Source organism: Camelus ferus, chromosome 19, assembly GCF_009834535.1.
Source record: "Camelus ferus isolate YT-003-E chromosome 19, BCGSAC_Cfer_1.0, whole genome shotgun sequence".
NCBI classification, from domain to species: domain Eukaryota; kingdom Metazoa; phylum Chordata; class Mammalia; order Artiodactyla; family Camelidae; genus Camelus; species Camelus ferus.
In genome coordinates, this window is record NC_045714.1 from 22856244 (window position 1) to 22872363 (window position 16120).

Genomic DNA, 16120 nt, shown 5'->3' on the forward strand with positions numbered 1-16120 from the left:
GGCCTGATTCTGCACATTTTGAAGCCTCAGCTTAAGCAGCATGCCCTCACTATGTCATCTTGAGGATCAAGTAATGACATCCTTTTTCCCTTTCATAAATACCAATTATGGGGATGGGGAATCTGAATTAGGATATCAGTGCACTGATACCCCTTCCTGATGTATGTTATCTAAAAGATCAGATGCTCATGAAAAATTCATTATTCCACAAAACACATATAACGTGGGCTCTCCAATTTAATAATGAAGACAGCTACATATCTAGGTGCCTGTAACGTAAATGGGCATTTTAATAAAAGTGAATTCTCTTCCAACTAGGTCTATGTACTTCCTTACAGAATTATAAGCATCATTCGATAGAGAGATAAATACTTGTCTAAGTAATCTTACTGCACTGTATCTTGGCAATAATATGTCTTTATTATAAAGTTCATTGACTTACATAATAGAATATCTCCCACTTAAAAGTCAATTTAAAACATCCCTATTCCAAATAAAATTTAAAACTGGAGAATTATAATTGCTACCTGCATTCATAATGTACTCTAAAATATGTATTTATAAAATATACACATCCAAAATAAATACTTTTCTTACTTGATATAGGATTATTAAGACTCTATGAATATCAACTGAAATTCAATTGATCAAATGTGATGTGACGTGGAATAAACAGAATTACAAGTTTCTGATATCATTTCTCAAGTGTGGTCCAGGAACATCTGGGCTTTCTTGAGGCTTTTTCAAGGAGTCTACGAGGTCAAACTCAGATATTTTCATAATCATACTAAGAAATTATTTGATTTTTTATTCTCATTTTTCAAGAATGTACCGTGGCATTTTCAGACACTATGTGATGTGTGATAGCATAACAAATTTATGCAGAAACAGATAGGAGAACCCAGCTGTCTTCTATGGAGCCAGACATAAAATAAAAATGTTTTTGCAAAAATGTATAATGATTCCACTTGTTTTACTACATTTTTTATTTAGAAAATATAGTTGTATTTCATTTAAAATATGATGTCTGTATTAATGACTTTTATATTTGCTATCTATACAACAAGCAGGTTTATTATTATTTCAATGTAATTAACAAAATTTTAAAAATTGTTCGTTTTAATTTCTAATTCAGCAAATATTGCAATATATATATATCACAATAAGCAAAATTCTTTCAGGTGCTTAGTCATTTTTAAGAGTGAAAAGGGATCATGACATCAAAAATATGTGAATATTTGTTTATAAGATATAATGTATTTTATTATATCTATGTTTACATAATATATATTTTTAATTTATATATTTAATTAGTTAATCTCTTCCTAAATACAGAACACTGAGCAAATATCCTCATGTACATCATTCATCTATGTCAGTCGAATAGTACTGGGCAAATGAACAGAGCCTTAATCAGAAAAGCCTAATATGCACCTAATATAGGAACACCTGAATATATAAAACAAATACTAATAGACATAAAGGGGAAAATTGATGGTAATATAATAATAGTAAGAGACTTTAACAGCCCATTAACATCAGTGGACAGATCTTCTAGACATAAAATCGGTAAGGCAACAGACGTCCTAATGACACAATAGAACATTTAGACTTAATTGATGTGTTCAGGACATCCAAAAAAAAAAAAAAAAAAAGAATGTACATTCATTTCACGTACACATGGAATATTCTCTAGGAGAGAACACATACTCAGATACAAAACAAACCTCAACAAATTTAAGAGGACAGAGATTATTTCAAGCAGCTTTTCTGACCACAAGGGCATGAAATTAGAAATCAACCACAGGAAGAGAAATGAGAAAAAAAATTGTATGGAGACTAAATAACATGCTATTAAAAAAACCAATGGGCCAATGAAATCAAAGAGGAAATTGAAAAATACCTTGAGACAAATGATAATGAAAACACAACCACACAAAATCTACTGGCATGCAGCAAGAGCAGTCCTAAGAGGGAAGTTCATAGCGATAGAGGCCTTCCTCAAAAAACAAGAAAAATCTCAAATAAATAATCTAACCTACCACCTAAAAGAATTAGAAAAAGAAAAACAACACCTAAAGTCAGCAGAAGGAAAGAAATAATAAAGATCAAGGAGGAAATAAATGAAATAGACATTTAAAAAAAAAATAAGGAAAAAAAAACCCAAAAGCTGGTTTTTTGAAAGAGTAAACAAAATCAAGAAACCTCTGGCTAGGCTCACCAAGAGAAAAGAGAGAGGACCCCAAAAAACAAAACAAGAAATAAAAGAGGAAAAATTATAACTGACATCACAGAAATACAAAAAACTATAAGAGGATACTATGCACAACACTATGAACAATACCAACAAATTAGACAACCTAGAAGAAATGGACAAGTTTCTAGAAACATACAGTCCATCAAAGCTGAATCAAGAAGAAATAGATAATTTGAACAGACAGGTCACTAGAAGTGAAATAAAATCTGTAATTAAAAAAAAAAAAACAACAGAAAAACAAAAACACCTCCCTGCAAACAAAAGTCCAGGACCTGATGCCTTCAAGGGGGAATTCTACCAAACATATAAAGAAGAACTTATACTGATCCTTCTCAAACTCTTCCAAAAGCTGAAAAGGAAGGAACATTCCAAACACATTCTATGAAGCCATCATCACCCTAATACCAATAGGCAAAGCCACTACCAGAGAAGAAAATTACAGACCGATATCTTCGATAAATATAGATGCAAAAATTTTCAACAAAATATTAGCAAACAGAATCCAACAACACATAAAAAAGATCATACACTACAATCAAGTTGGATTCATTCCAGGGTCACAAGGATGGTTCAACATATGTAAATACACCACATCAACAAAGCAAAGGGCAAAAGTCACATGATCATCTCAATCATTGTAGAAAAAGCATTTGATAAAATTCAACAACCACTCACGATAAAAACTCTTGCCAAAGTGGGTATAGAGGGAACATATCTCAACATGATAACTGCTATTTATGACAAAGCCACAGTCAATATAATACTCAACAGTGAAAAGTTAAAAGCCTTCCCACTAAAATCTGGAGTAAGACAAGGATGCCCACTCTCACCACTTCTATTCAAACCCTAGCCACAGCAATCAGACAAGAAAAAGAAAGAAAAGAGATCCAAATCAGAAGGGAAGAGGTAAAATTGTCACTATATGCAGATGACATGGTACTATACATAGAATACACTAAAGACTACACAAAAACTACTACAGTTGATAAACAAAGTCAGCAAGGTAGTAGGATACAAGGTTAACATAGAAATCTATTGCATTTCTTTACACTAACAATGAAATATCAGAAAAGTAAAAGAGCAATCCCTTTTCAAATCCCATCAAAAAAAAAAAAATTTAGGAATAAACCTAACCAAGGAGGTGAAAGATTTACACATTGAGCACTATAAAACACTGATAAGGTAATTAAAGATGATTTAAAGAAATGGAAAGATATGCCATGCTCTTGGATTGGAAGAATTAATATTATTAAAATTGCCATGCTATCCAGAGTAATCTACAGATTTAATCTGATCACTATCCAATTACCCAGGACATTTTTCACAGAACTGTAACAAATAATCCTAAAATTTGTATAGAATCACAAAAGACCCAGAATTGTCAAAGTAATACTGAAGAAAAAGAACAAAGCTAGAGGAATCACCCTTCCAGACTTCAGACAATACTACAAAGCCACAGTAATCAAAATAGTACGATGTTGGCACAAAAACAGACATATAGATCAACGGAACAGAATAAAGAATCCAGAAATAAACCCACACACCTACAGTCAATTAATCTTTAACAAAGGAGTCAAGAATGTAAAATGGAGAAAAGATAGTCTCTTCCACAAGTAGTATTTGGAAAGCTGGACAGCTGCATATAAATCAATGAAATTAGAACACTTCCTCACACCATGTACAAAGATAATTCAAAATGCCTTAAAGACTTAAATTTAAGACATGACAACATAAATCTCCCAGAAGAAAACATAGGCAAAACATTCTCTGACATAAATCGTAGTAATGTTTTCCTAGGTCAGTCTACCCAGGCAATAGAAATGAAAACAAAAATAAACAAATGGGGCCTAAGAAACTTACAAGCTTTTGCACAGCAAAGGAAACTATAAACAAAACAAAAAGATAATCTATGGAGTGGGAGAAAATATTTATACACAGTGTAACTCACAAGGGCTTAATTTCCAGAATACACAAACTACAAACAGCTCATACAGCTCAATAACAACAATGACAAAAATCAAAAAATGGGCAGAAAACCTAGACATTTCTCCAATGAAGACATACAGATGGCCAATAAGCACATGAAAAGATGCTCAATATTGCTAATTATCAGAGAAATGCAAATCAAAACTACAATGAGGTATCACCTCATACCAGTCAGAATGGCCATCATTAAAAAGTTGACAAATGATAAATGCTGGAGAGGATGTGGAGAAAAGCAAACCCTCCTACACTGATGGTGGGGATGTAAATTCATGCAGCCACTACAGAAAACAGTATGGAGGTTCCTTTAAAAACTAAAAATAGACTTACCATGTGATGCAGCTATCCCACTCCTGGGCATAAGTCCAGAGGAAACTCTAATTTGAAAAGATACATGCACCCCCATGTTTATAGCAGCACTCTTTACAACAACCAAGACATGGAAACAATATGCCTCTATTGATAGATAATTGGATGAAGAAGTTGTTACACACACACACACACACACACACACACACACACACACACACACTAGAATACTACTCAGCCATAAAAAAGAATGAAAATGTCATTTGCAGAAACATGGATGGACCGAGAGATTATCATACTAAATGAAGTATGATAAGTCAGAGAAAGACAAATATCACATTCCACTTATATGTGGAATCTAAAAAAATGGCACAAATGAACTTATTTACAAAACAGAAAAAGGCTCACAGACATAGAAAACAAAATTATGCTTACCAGGGGGGTGAGGGGAAAGGGATAAATTAGGAGTTCAGAATTTGCAGATACATACAATAATGTATAAAATGGATGAACAACAATGTCTCACTGTATTCAGTATGTTTTAATAACCTATAATGATAAAGAATATGAAAAATAATATGTGTATATATAACTGAAATCACTGTGCTGTAAACCACAAATGAACACAGCATTACAAATCAACTGTACTTCTACAAATAAAGAAAAAAAGCCTAGACGGTGATGACCCCCAGGACTTTAGCAGGAGGCATTGTGGCCAAGGCAGAGGTTCAGATCACTGCCTGTCTTGTCCACACAGAACTTAGCATATGTTCCATAAATGAATCAATCTGAAGGGCAGGGCAAATCCTACGGCTTGGTTAGACATACAGTCGAGAGCACAGGGTTCAACAGAATGAGAGCAGATAGCAGTCTGGATGGGTCAATCCAAAACAAAGGAAGAAGACAAATGAAAGTCCAGGCAAGAAGTGGAGATTTGCACCTACAGAGCAATGAGAGCAGAAACAAGATGCAGAGCCTGAGCCAGCACTGGAATGAGAGCCTCAGGAGTAGCTCAGGTTCTCACAGACCCTAGTGCCTGACCAGGGCCATCTCATCACATCTCTTACGGGACCCTGAACACATCAGGCCCTTCATGGGGGCACTGCTCTTCATGGCTGAGGCTAGTTCTGGACGCATCAGAAAGTAATCCTGATGGAGGTGGCACTGTATTTTTAGGGAAATAGGTAACTGCTAGTCTGGATACTCATGGGATATGGACTATCCGTGGCTGGAATAAGCCATTCCTCTGGGCCTCAGGAATTTTCTGGGGCCCATGCCAGCCTTGCTCCCTGCCAGTGGGCCAAAGCAAAGATGGACTTTGGGTGGATTCAGCCACCAGCCACACATTTTTTAGAGAAGTTGGGTCAAGATCTAATTTCTCAACAAGTAGAACTGTTCAGGGACTTTTTCATATAGTCTACTCTGCTGTGAGCTATGGAACACTCACAAAGACAGAAGTCGAACAATAAGAATTCTCGAGGATCTTAGGATTCTTTCATCAGGGAAAGGATACCTGAAAAAAGTGACCAGTATGGCGCATTCCTGAAAAGAATGCCTCCTTGCACTGAAGTGAGACCTAATCCAACCCTTTATGCATAACATCCTTAACTCAAAAGGTCTTGTCTGATATAAAAATATGCTCAGATCCTCAGGGGTAGGTTAGGATATAAGCAGAGAGTGGGGGAGCATTAAAGATTTGTATACATTTCTATCTAATGTCTGTCACTTACATGACTATAAGCTGACATTCAACAAATATTTGTTTGATTAATAAGTACAGGAATGAATAAAGGAATGTATGGATTCCCCAGCTCCAGGAAGAAGGGCAGTGATAGGTAACACCATGATCCGTGAGGCTTGGCTATAATGTAGTGACTGTTATCTATTAAGCCCCGTGGGATGCAGAGACATTTCATTAAACTTAATCCTATGTTACAATGTGTAGTAGGGCAAAGGGCCAGGCTCAGGGCCCTGATAATTTTTTTTCCAGCTTTCTTGAGGTATAAATGACAAAAAGATAAGATATTGAAGTGTACAACCTGATGATTTGATATGCATGTACATTGCAAAAGAACTCCCCTCATGGAGTTAATTAACAAAGTTATCACTTCACAGATTTACTTTGTGTGTGTGTGTGTGAGAACTCAAGTCCCACTCTCTTAGCAAATTTCAAATATAAGATAGTGCTATGAACTATAGTCATCATGTTTTACATTAGGTCCTCAGGCCTTATCCATCTTATAACTGAAAGTTTGTATGCCTTTTACCAACTTCTCCCAATTTTCCACACTCCTAGCCCCTGGCAACCACTTTTTCACTCTTTGTTTATATGAGTTTGACTTTGTATTATGATCCCACATTTAAATGATACCGTACGGTATTTGTATTTCTCTGTGCTGCTTATTTTCCTCAGCATGACGCCCTCCAGGTTCATCTGTGTTGTCACAGATGTCAGGAATAACTTCTTTTTAAAGGCTGAAACATGTTCCATATTCTTTATCCATTCAGCTATTAATGGACACAGATTGTTTCTATACCTTGGCCAGTATTAATAATGCTGCTATGAACATGGGAGTACAGATATGTCTTTAAGATACTGATTTCATTTCCTTTGGATACACCCAGAAGTGAGGCTGCCGGGTCATATGGTAGTCCTATTTTTAATTTCTTAAGGAATCTTCATACTATTTTCCATAGTTGCTGTACCAGTTTATGCTCCCACCAACCGTGTACTGTTGTTCCCCTTCCTCCACATCTTTGCCAACACTTGTTTCATGTCTTATTGTTAATAGCCATTCTAACATTGTTAGTAGCCATATTCTGAGGTGATATCTTATTGTGGTTTTGATTTGCATTTCCATGATAATTAGTGATGCTAAGCACTTTTTCATGTCCCTGTTGGCCATTTGTTTGTCTCCTTTGGAAAAATGTCTGTTTAGGTATTTCGGCCATTTTTTAATTGGGTTATTTGGATTTTTTTTTTTTTTTTTTTTTTTTTTGCTATTGAGTTGCATGAGTTTCTTATATATTTTGGATATGTGGTTTGCAAAAATTTTCTCCCATCCGTAGGTTGACTTTCCCTTTTGCTGATGATTTCTTTTGATTAATTTAAATTAATTAAAATGGTTAATTTTGAAAATGAAAGCTTTTTAGTTTGATGTAGCCCCACTAGTTTATCTTTGCTTTTATTGCCTTTGCTTTTGATGCCACATCAGAAAACTCATTTCTAAGACCATTTCTAATGTCAAGGAGCTTACCTCTCATGCTTTGTTGAGTTTTATAGTTTCCGCTCTTATGTTCAAGTCTTTAAACTACTCTGAGGTTGATTTTTGTGTATGGTGTTAAGATAGGGGTCCAGTTTCATTCTTTTTTCATGTGGCTATCCTCTGGTGACTTTTAATAATAATCGAACAGTAGTAAGAGCAGGAGCAAAAATGTGCAAAATTTTTCTATTTTCATAGCTCCTTGAACAATTTTTCCTATTTTAACAACTTATTCACTGAAGAAACATTTAAGAAGTACTGATTACTTACTAGATACACTTCCAGGAACTTGGCGCACGACAATAAATGAGACAGACAAAACTCTCTGCCCCCATGAGGCTCACATTTTAGTAAACAAACACTATATACAATAATATATAATTCCAGGGACTCGCAATAGATCTTAGACATTATTATACCCCCTTTTCAGGTGAAGAAAGTGAGGTCTAGAGGGCTTATGTGACCTAGCTCAAGACTCTGTTTATCAAGGACAGACTAGAACTCACATCTGTTTTTATGAAACCAAACCCTGAAGTTACTCCACCTGGTATACTACCTCCTTGTCATACACTAAACACTACACACAACAAGGCTATTTATGATTCCCAAGCATACTACTTTATATTTATACTTCTCTTTACGTTTCTCTGAAGCCAGTATGTTCAAAAATAAGTACATGTAAACCTAACTGATAAAAACTGGAAACTGATTTCAGTTCACATCAAACTCATGCTTATAAAAATTATAAAAGATTATAAAAATCTTTTAAAAACTTGGAGTATAATATACACATATAAAAGGGCACTTAAAATGTACAGCTCAATGAATTTTCATGAACTGAACATGTTTCTAAGCAGCATCAAAACCCAAAATGTTTCTCATGCCCCCTTCTAGTTACTATACAAACCCAAGGGTAACCACTATCCTGATTTCTAATAGCAGAGATTACTTTTGCCTATTCCTGTGCTTTGAATAAATGGAATCATACAGTATATACTCTTTTGCATCTGACTTCTTTCTCTCAATATTATCTGTGAGATTCATCCATATCATTGTGTGTGGCTAGAGATTATTCATTCTCATTCAATTTATTAATCTCATCTACTATTGCTTGGCATTAGAGTAGTCTCCATTTGGGGACAATTATGGCTAGCACTGCTATGAAGATTCTTATTCAGCCAAAAGTCTGAAGACCAAAAGGTGAATATTTTACATATTTTTCTTGAGGATACACCTAGGAGTAGCACTGCTGTGTCGTAAGGCAGATATATGTTTAGCTTTAGTAGATACTGTCAAAAGTGGTTGTACTAAGTTACTTTCTTGACAACAGTTTTTGAGAGTCCCAATGACTCCAGGCTGAACATATTTAAATTAGACGCCAAAATGGCTTCAAAATGGACACTGATTTATCTATAAGATAAGCTCATACTATTTTATTTGTTTTCACAGAAATTCAGATTCATTTGACTAGAATGATAAGTTTTTTTCTTCCTTTTCATTCTTATATATCTGTACATTCCTGAAATAATAAAGCCCCTTCCCCTAGAATAACAGCACCTCCTTAATGCATAAAGACAAGCTGTTAGGAAAGCAAAATTTCTAGGAGATTGAGTAATTTAGTCTTTCTTAATCAGAGAAAGAGCCCATGATTGCAATTTGCAAGGGCTGGTGAATCCACATTATAAGCTGAACCAATCTGTGACAATGTCTCTGCCTTTTGATTTAAATAGAATGCCTATCAAAGAGCAGACTATATTCTAACTCTGATGAATGAAACATCAAAAATGCCTGAGGCCCTTTACCATTTGGAACATGAATCTTTTTTGCTCCTGAGCCTCCAATTAAAGCCCATGAAATGACAGGAAACAAATGATATTTCAGAAGCCAAGTACCTAATAGATACTCAATAAAACTTAAGACTGGCAAAATAGATTACTGTTTTATTAAAAGTGATATAAATATAATACAAAGAAATTCAGTGCTCCTCCAGGTATATTTTTAACAATGATATAATAAAACTGTGCTAATAATAACTTCAATCATCTGGACTTCGTGACTTCACTAATCCTCCTTGGCTAAGCAGTACACTCACAGATGCTGTAAAATTGCCCCAAAGAAGGAAATGAGACACACTTTCCATCTCCCGTGACCTGGACATTTATTAGAGACTTAATAATAACCAATGTTAGAAAACCAGCCCAGCCATAAAGGGGAAAAACTAAGCCAAATGTATCTGTTTGGCCAGTGTATTCTTTTTCCCCCAGGCCCTAGTTTCTCAAACCATATTGAAACTAGCTGTTTCCTAATCTGAACACCTTTTAAGGTGCTTATGATAAATGCATATACCTCTCCTCAGACTTAACAATTCAAAATCCTTGAGGAGAGACCAAGAAATCTTCATTTTTTACAAGTGCTTAAATCAAAGTTTGAGAATTACTGCTCAAATTGGAATTGGGGATAGGAGGGAAGACTAGGGTGGAGGAAAGAGAAACAGGGATAAATCAGGCTACACTGTTTTCTATCTGTTATTTAAAAAAGGAATCACACAGTTCTGTTTCCCACTTTTTGACCAACCATGACAATCATCTAAGTCATGTTTCAAAAATAAACATTGGAAAGCATTATGCCAAGTGAAATAAGACACAGAAGATACTGTATGATATCACTCATGTGTGGAATCTAAAAAATACAACAAACTAGCGAATATAACAAAAAAAAAAAAAAAAGAAGCAGACTCACAGATACACAGAACAAACTAGTGGCTACCAGTGGGGAGCAGGGAGGGGCACTATGGGGGAGCGGGAGTGGGAGGTACAAACTATTAAGTGTAAGATAAATTCCAAGGATATATTGCACAACATGGAGGATATAGCCAATATTCTGTAATAACTGTAAATGGAGTGTAACCTTTAAAATTGTATAAAAAAGAAAATTTAAAAGAAAAACTAAAGGAAACATCGGATCAATAAAAAATTTTAAAAATAAAGATAACTGGCTCCAACCCAAACACATTAAACTTCAATCTCTCCAAGAAGAACCTAGAGTCAATTTTTTGGACAAGCTTCCCTAAGTGATCTTAAAGATCAGGAAAGTTTGACAGACTGTGGTAACAGTCTTACATTCTGTTCAAATAATTAACCTTGCCACTTAGAGAGTCTAAAACTTTGACTCTCAGATTTTCGTAGGGTTTAATCATGTATCTTTCTTGATCTCTTTCCATGGTTGAAAAAAACTAAAACACACAAACTTTTATGCTGCTAATCTTCATCATTTCTATAGCTTGCTTTTTCCTTCATTCTTTCTTTTTAATCTTTTTATTGGAGTATATATGCATATATTTGCAAAAATCGAGTAACTAGTACCCAGATCAAGAAACTAAACACCACCAGGTCCCCTCGCGCCTTCTTCTTGTCACTGCCTCACAATGTTAACCACCACCTTAACTTGTAACACTATAAGTTAGTCTCCCTCTTTTTTAAGTTTATATAAATTGAATAATACAAGATATTCTCATTGATATACAGCTTCTTTCATTCAACATTGAGCTTGTGAAATTCGTCCATGTTGTTGAGTATACTTACAGTTGACTCATCCTTTTATTATTAATATTATGCAGTATTACTATTTTGCAGTAAGGTAACACAATTAATACATCCATACTATTGTTGATCACTTCCACCTTGGGAGTAATACTAACAGTGCTCCTATGAACATCCATATGCGTGTCTTTAACGAACACATGGGCTCGTATCTGTTGGGACAGGAACAGAACTGCCAAGTCAGAGGGTAGGTGCATGTTTATTTAGCTTTAGCTCTGTTTCCAAACAGTTTTGCCAAGTGGTGGCACTTCACCAGCAGAAAAGAACTTCAGTTGCTCCAGTGATTGAAGCTGCCTGTCTTTTTCATTTTAAACATTCACTGTGGGTTTTATTTTGCATTTTCTGTGGCTGGTTTCTGAACGGTCTTCCTTAATAACGGTGTTTAGGATCCAGATTCCGTTGTAGCTCTATCTTTAACGCCTATAATACTCAGTACGGCATCCAAGGTTTTAGTTCCCGGGTAGATTTAACCATATAAAAGATAGTAAGCCCACCTTAAAATAAATTTGCCTAACTCCATTCTACCTTTATTTTTTAAGTATAGGCAGAAACAGTCATTTTCAGTCAATTTAAGCCATCCTAAAAATTGAAAGAAAGAAAAAAGGGGACCTACATATTGGTAGATTTGCTAAACCAAGTCTAGCAGCTAATTTCTTCAAGAAAGAGTGAAGTTTCATTAAATACGGTGGGACAGGCGTGGAGGGATGCAAAGTCTTCATTTTTCTTATATTGCTTCTTCCTGTCTATAGACTCCAGGCAACAAAAATGCATTTTCAGTAATGGCTCAATATCTATACTATTAACCATTGTATTTATGAAAGCAACATAATGTGAAATTGAAGTTTTAATAGTTTTTTTTAAGAAATGTAATTAACTCATAGAAGTTGAGCTTACAACATTATTCAAGACTCTGGTGTTATTTTTCATTTTCCCTGTATGCTATTTTGTCACTAAAAATGCAGCATAGATTTAGCCAGAAATCTAATTCCTAAAAAGCATGTGTCAGGAATTCCATCCCATTAATGAGACAGCTCAAAGACACTGAGATAGACAAAGGACAGGCAAAGATTGCTGTTTTGAAGGGAATCATGCCTGAGTGAGAATTCCATTTTTTTAAGCAAAACAGAATTTCAGATTTATATGCTGCCAGAATCTCTCTCCTCAGCACTTCAAAGATAGATTGGGCTGGAGAGAGAAAGAACATTTTGTGTACTCCCCCATGGCTTGGTAACCTGAAAGCACACTGGGGCTGCAGCAGTTCACAGGGACGTGGTTAATTTGAGAGTGAGGAAAGATACAGCTAATCCACTCCCTCAGGCAGAAGCTGAAATGGAGTTTAGGAAGAGATTTAGGGGGGAAAATGTCTTTCACAGAAAATTGTATGTTACTTCACAGAAAAGCCTACATTTTCTGTGCATAATCTTCCCTTGTCCCCTTCCCCCACAAAGAACTAAACCAATGTTATTATTTAAAGATTAATTAAATTAGGCAGGGAGAAAGTTCACTAAGGTTTATATAACACAAACCCATATAATGATTTTTTTCTAATTATAAAGATTTCATGTTTGAACAAACACCTTTCTTCTAAGCTGCTGAACATATTCAGAGGTAAATTAAACTATTTGAGTAAGTTAAGCAATTACAACAAATTAGACAACAGCTTCACTTGCTCCCTAAACCACAAAGTCTTCATGAATGCTTCGCAATGACCCACAAATGGAACAATGAGAAGGATGTTAAAAGGTACTGTCAAAGAAACTGAACGCTCACCTGCTCACCGATGCAAGCTTTGTCTAAATCCATCCAAATAAAGGCGACAAATTGCCATGTCATGCATTTGGGTCCCTTGCTCGTAAAGACCTGGGTAATAATGAGATCTTTTGCCCTTCTACAGTGTCAGATCATATCAAACACAAATGAGCAAACTCTAACCTGGATATATTTATTCATTAAGTAATCATCTATTAATTCATAAAATCAATCAAAATATTCTTTCATTCTACTATTAGGGTTTTCTCTAGAAGAAAAGTAACATAAATCATTTAAACTAGCACAAAAATATGCTCATTATTCCACCAACTAACTCATAGCCCTTACTTAATACAATGTTGCCTTTATCTTCCTAATGAAACTCTGATGTATAGGTTATGCTTTATAACAATATTTCCTAAACTTCAGGATTTGGCACTCCTAAAGATATGCTACAGTACCCCAGAAGCCCATTGTGGGAGTAATGAGAAATAATGCTTTGTCAGTATTCAATTATGAATGTTTGATCTTTCTCTCCTTCCACATGCTATTCATAATGCAGAGGGAGCGTCTATCATAGAGAGCTTACCAGATGGAATTAGAACTTCTTATTATAATTCTAACTTGTTTATATTTGTTATACAAATACAATATACGGATTGAATACTTCCTTTTCCATCCAAATGTCTGGCATAATTTGAATACAAATTTAGTTTATTGAATCTTTAACTTTGTTGTTTCTTTAGCCAACTATATACACAGGCTTTCAAAAATTTACAGGCAGGGACAACAATCAAAATAATTAACAATCAGGGCAGCACAGGCATTGACTAATCAGAATAAACAGCCAACCAATCAAAGTGCTCACCCATAAATAACAAGCATGGCTGTGCAAGCCTGTTTTGGCTGAAGAGCAGCCCCAATAAAACATGTTTTTCTAACAGTCACTGTTATTTGTTGATTTTCCATGAGCTATAGCAGGCACATGTTCCCACACACCCACACACATCTATAACTTGCTTTTCATCTTTTATTGTTATACAACATTATATCATTGACATTTAGATATCTTCTGCATGCCACCAGATACAAATCTAGTCCATTTTCCTTAATACCATCATCATATCTCAGAGCATAGACAGATCTTTTCTACAGGTAGATCATTGCTCTATTTTTTTGGGTTTTTGTTTTTTTGTTTTTGGGGGGAGGTAATTAGATTTATTATTTATTTTTAGAGGAGGTACTGGGGATTAAATCCAAAACCTTATGCATGCCAAGCATGTACTCTACAATTTGAGCTATACCCTCCCCTCTATCATTTTTCTGCTAATGGATATTCAGCTACTTTCAGTTATCCCAGCAAATAAAATCATAGTACACATCATTTGTCTACATATCTTTGTGTACTAATGTTTTCTTGTTTTTAACACTAAAAATTTGGGTAGTTAAGTCAAAAGATATATGCTTTTTAGCTGATTACATGAGATTGTTTTCCAAAAGAGATTGCAACAATTCACTCTATGAGAGTTCATACACCCCTACAGGCTCACACATGCTATGTTGCGGGTTGGGTTCCCTGGAAGATAGCCCTTTACAGTTGTCCAGCCTGGAGGCAAGGAGTTGGACTTTTACATCTCACATCATGAGTCAATGCTTACAGGCCATCCTCGGGAAGAGGGCAGAATCTTGGGCAAGACAGCTCTCTTTGAGAAAAATTCTTGCAGAGGTAATCAGCTGAGAGTTATCAGCCATACAAACTCTCAGTAGCAGGGAAAATTCTCAAGTCCTGAAGGGGAATGTGACTCCATCTTATATAAAAATAATACTTCATTATTGTTTTAATTTGTATTTCTCTAAATACAGGGGCATTTTTTCACATGTTTACTGGCCCTTTGGACTTTTTTTTCTGTGACATGCTTGTTCATACCCTTTGCTCATTTTTTCTTTGGCTGTTAACTTTCATCTCATCCTTTTGTAGGAAGTCTTTCTGTATTAGGGAAAGTAAATCTTTATCACATGAGTTACAAATACTTGTCCCAGTATATCATTTGTCATTCCATTTATTTATTTATTTATTTACCCAAATATATCAGGGTCCTGTGGGGGACAGATGGCACACTGAAAGGTTTTACCTGAGAATAATTAAACAAAATGGCTATGTCTAGAGACACAAGCAGGGTTAAGGGAAGCAACAAAGGTTCTAACAATAAAAGAGAGCTATCTCTACCACTAGTTCTTAGGGATAAGAAGGAAGAAAGGGGTTAACAGTCTGCTAAAAGATAGAGGTGTGGAAGAGGAGGAGCCCAGGTGATACAGTCAGTAAAGGTAAGCCTCTTGAAGGGGGCACAGAACAAGCCAGAGAAGGGCAGAGAGGATTCAGAGTTGGAGGGGAAGTATAGAATAATCAGTATACCACATAAAACGTTTAACTTTCTTTATAGGCCAGTATCTCAGTTTTTTAAAATACTTTCAAAGCATTATAATTTTCATCATCATTATAATCTTTTTAAATAACTTTTTCATTTGAAATAGTTTAAGACTCACAAGAAGCTGCAAAATACATAGAGTTCCTGTTTGCCTTTCACCAGTTTCCTCCAAGGAAGATAAACATAATGAATGTAACCATAGCATGCTATCAAAATTAGGAAATTGATACTGGTACAATATTATTCACTGAAGTGAAGATGTTTATTTAGACTTCATCAGTTTTTACATGCACTCATGTGTATGTGTCTGTGTGTAGTTCTATGAAATTTCACTGCAAGTATAAATTTGAGTAAATATCATCACAAGCAAGATACAGAAATTTTCCATGACCATAGAGAAACTCTACTGTGTTAACCCTTAAAAGTCACATCCTTCTCCCAGCCCTAACCCTTGGTAACTAGTGAAATCTCATTCACTATACTTTTGTCACTTTGAGAATGTTATATAAATAGAATCATATATTATGTAACTAT

At 35.1% G+C, this 16120-nt stretch overlaps 1 protein-coding gene across 3 annotated transcripts in view; it reads right to left on the bottom strand.

The window, feature by feature from the left end:
• The window catches only part of MACROD2 (mono-ADP ribosylhydrolase 2), a 1866240-nt gene that overhangs the window by 1335158 nt on the left and 514962 nt on the right, over window positions 1–16120 (bottom strand). The gene's annotated exons all lie outside the window — the stretch shown is intronic.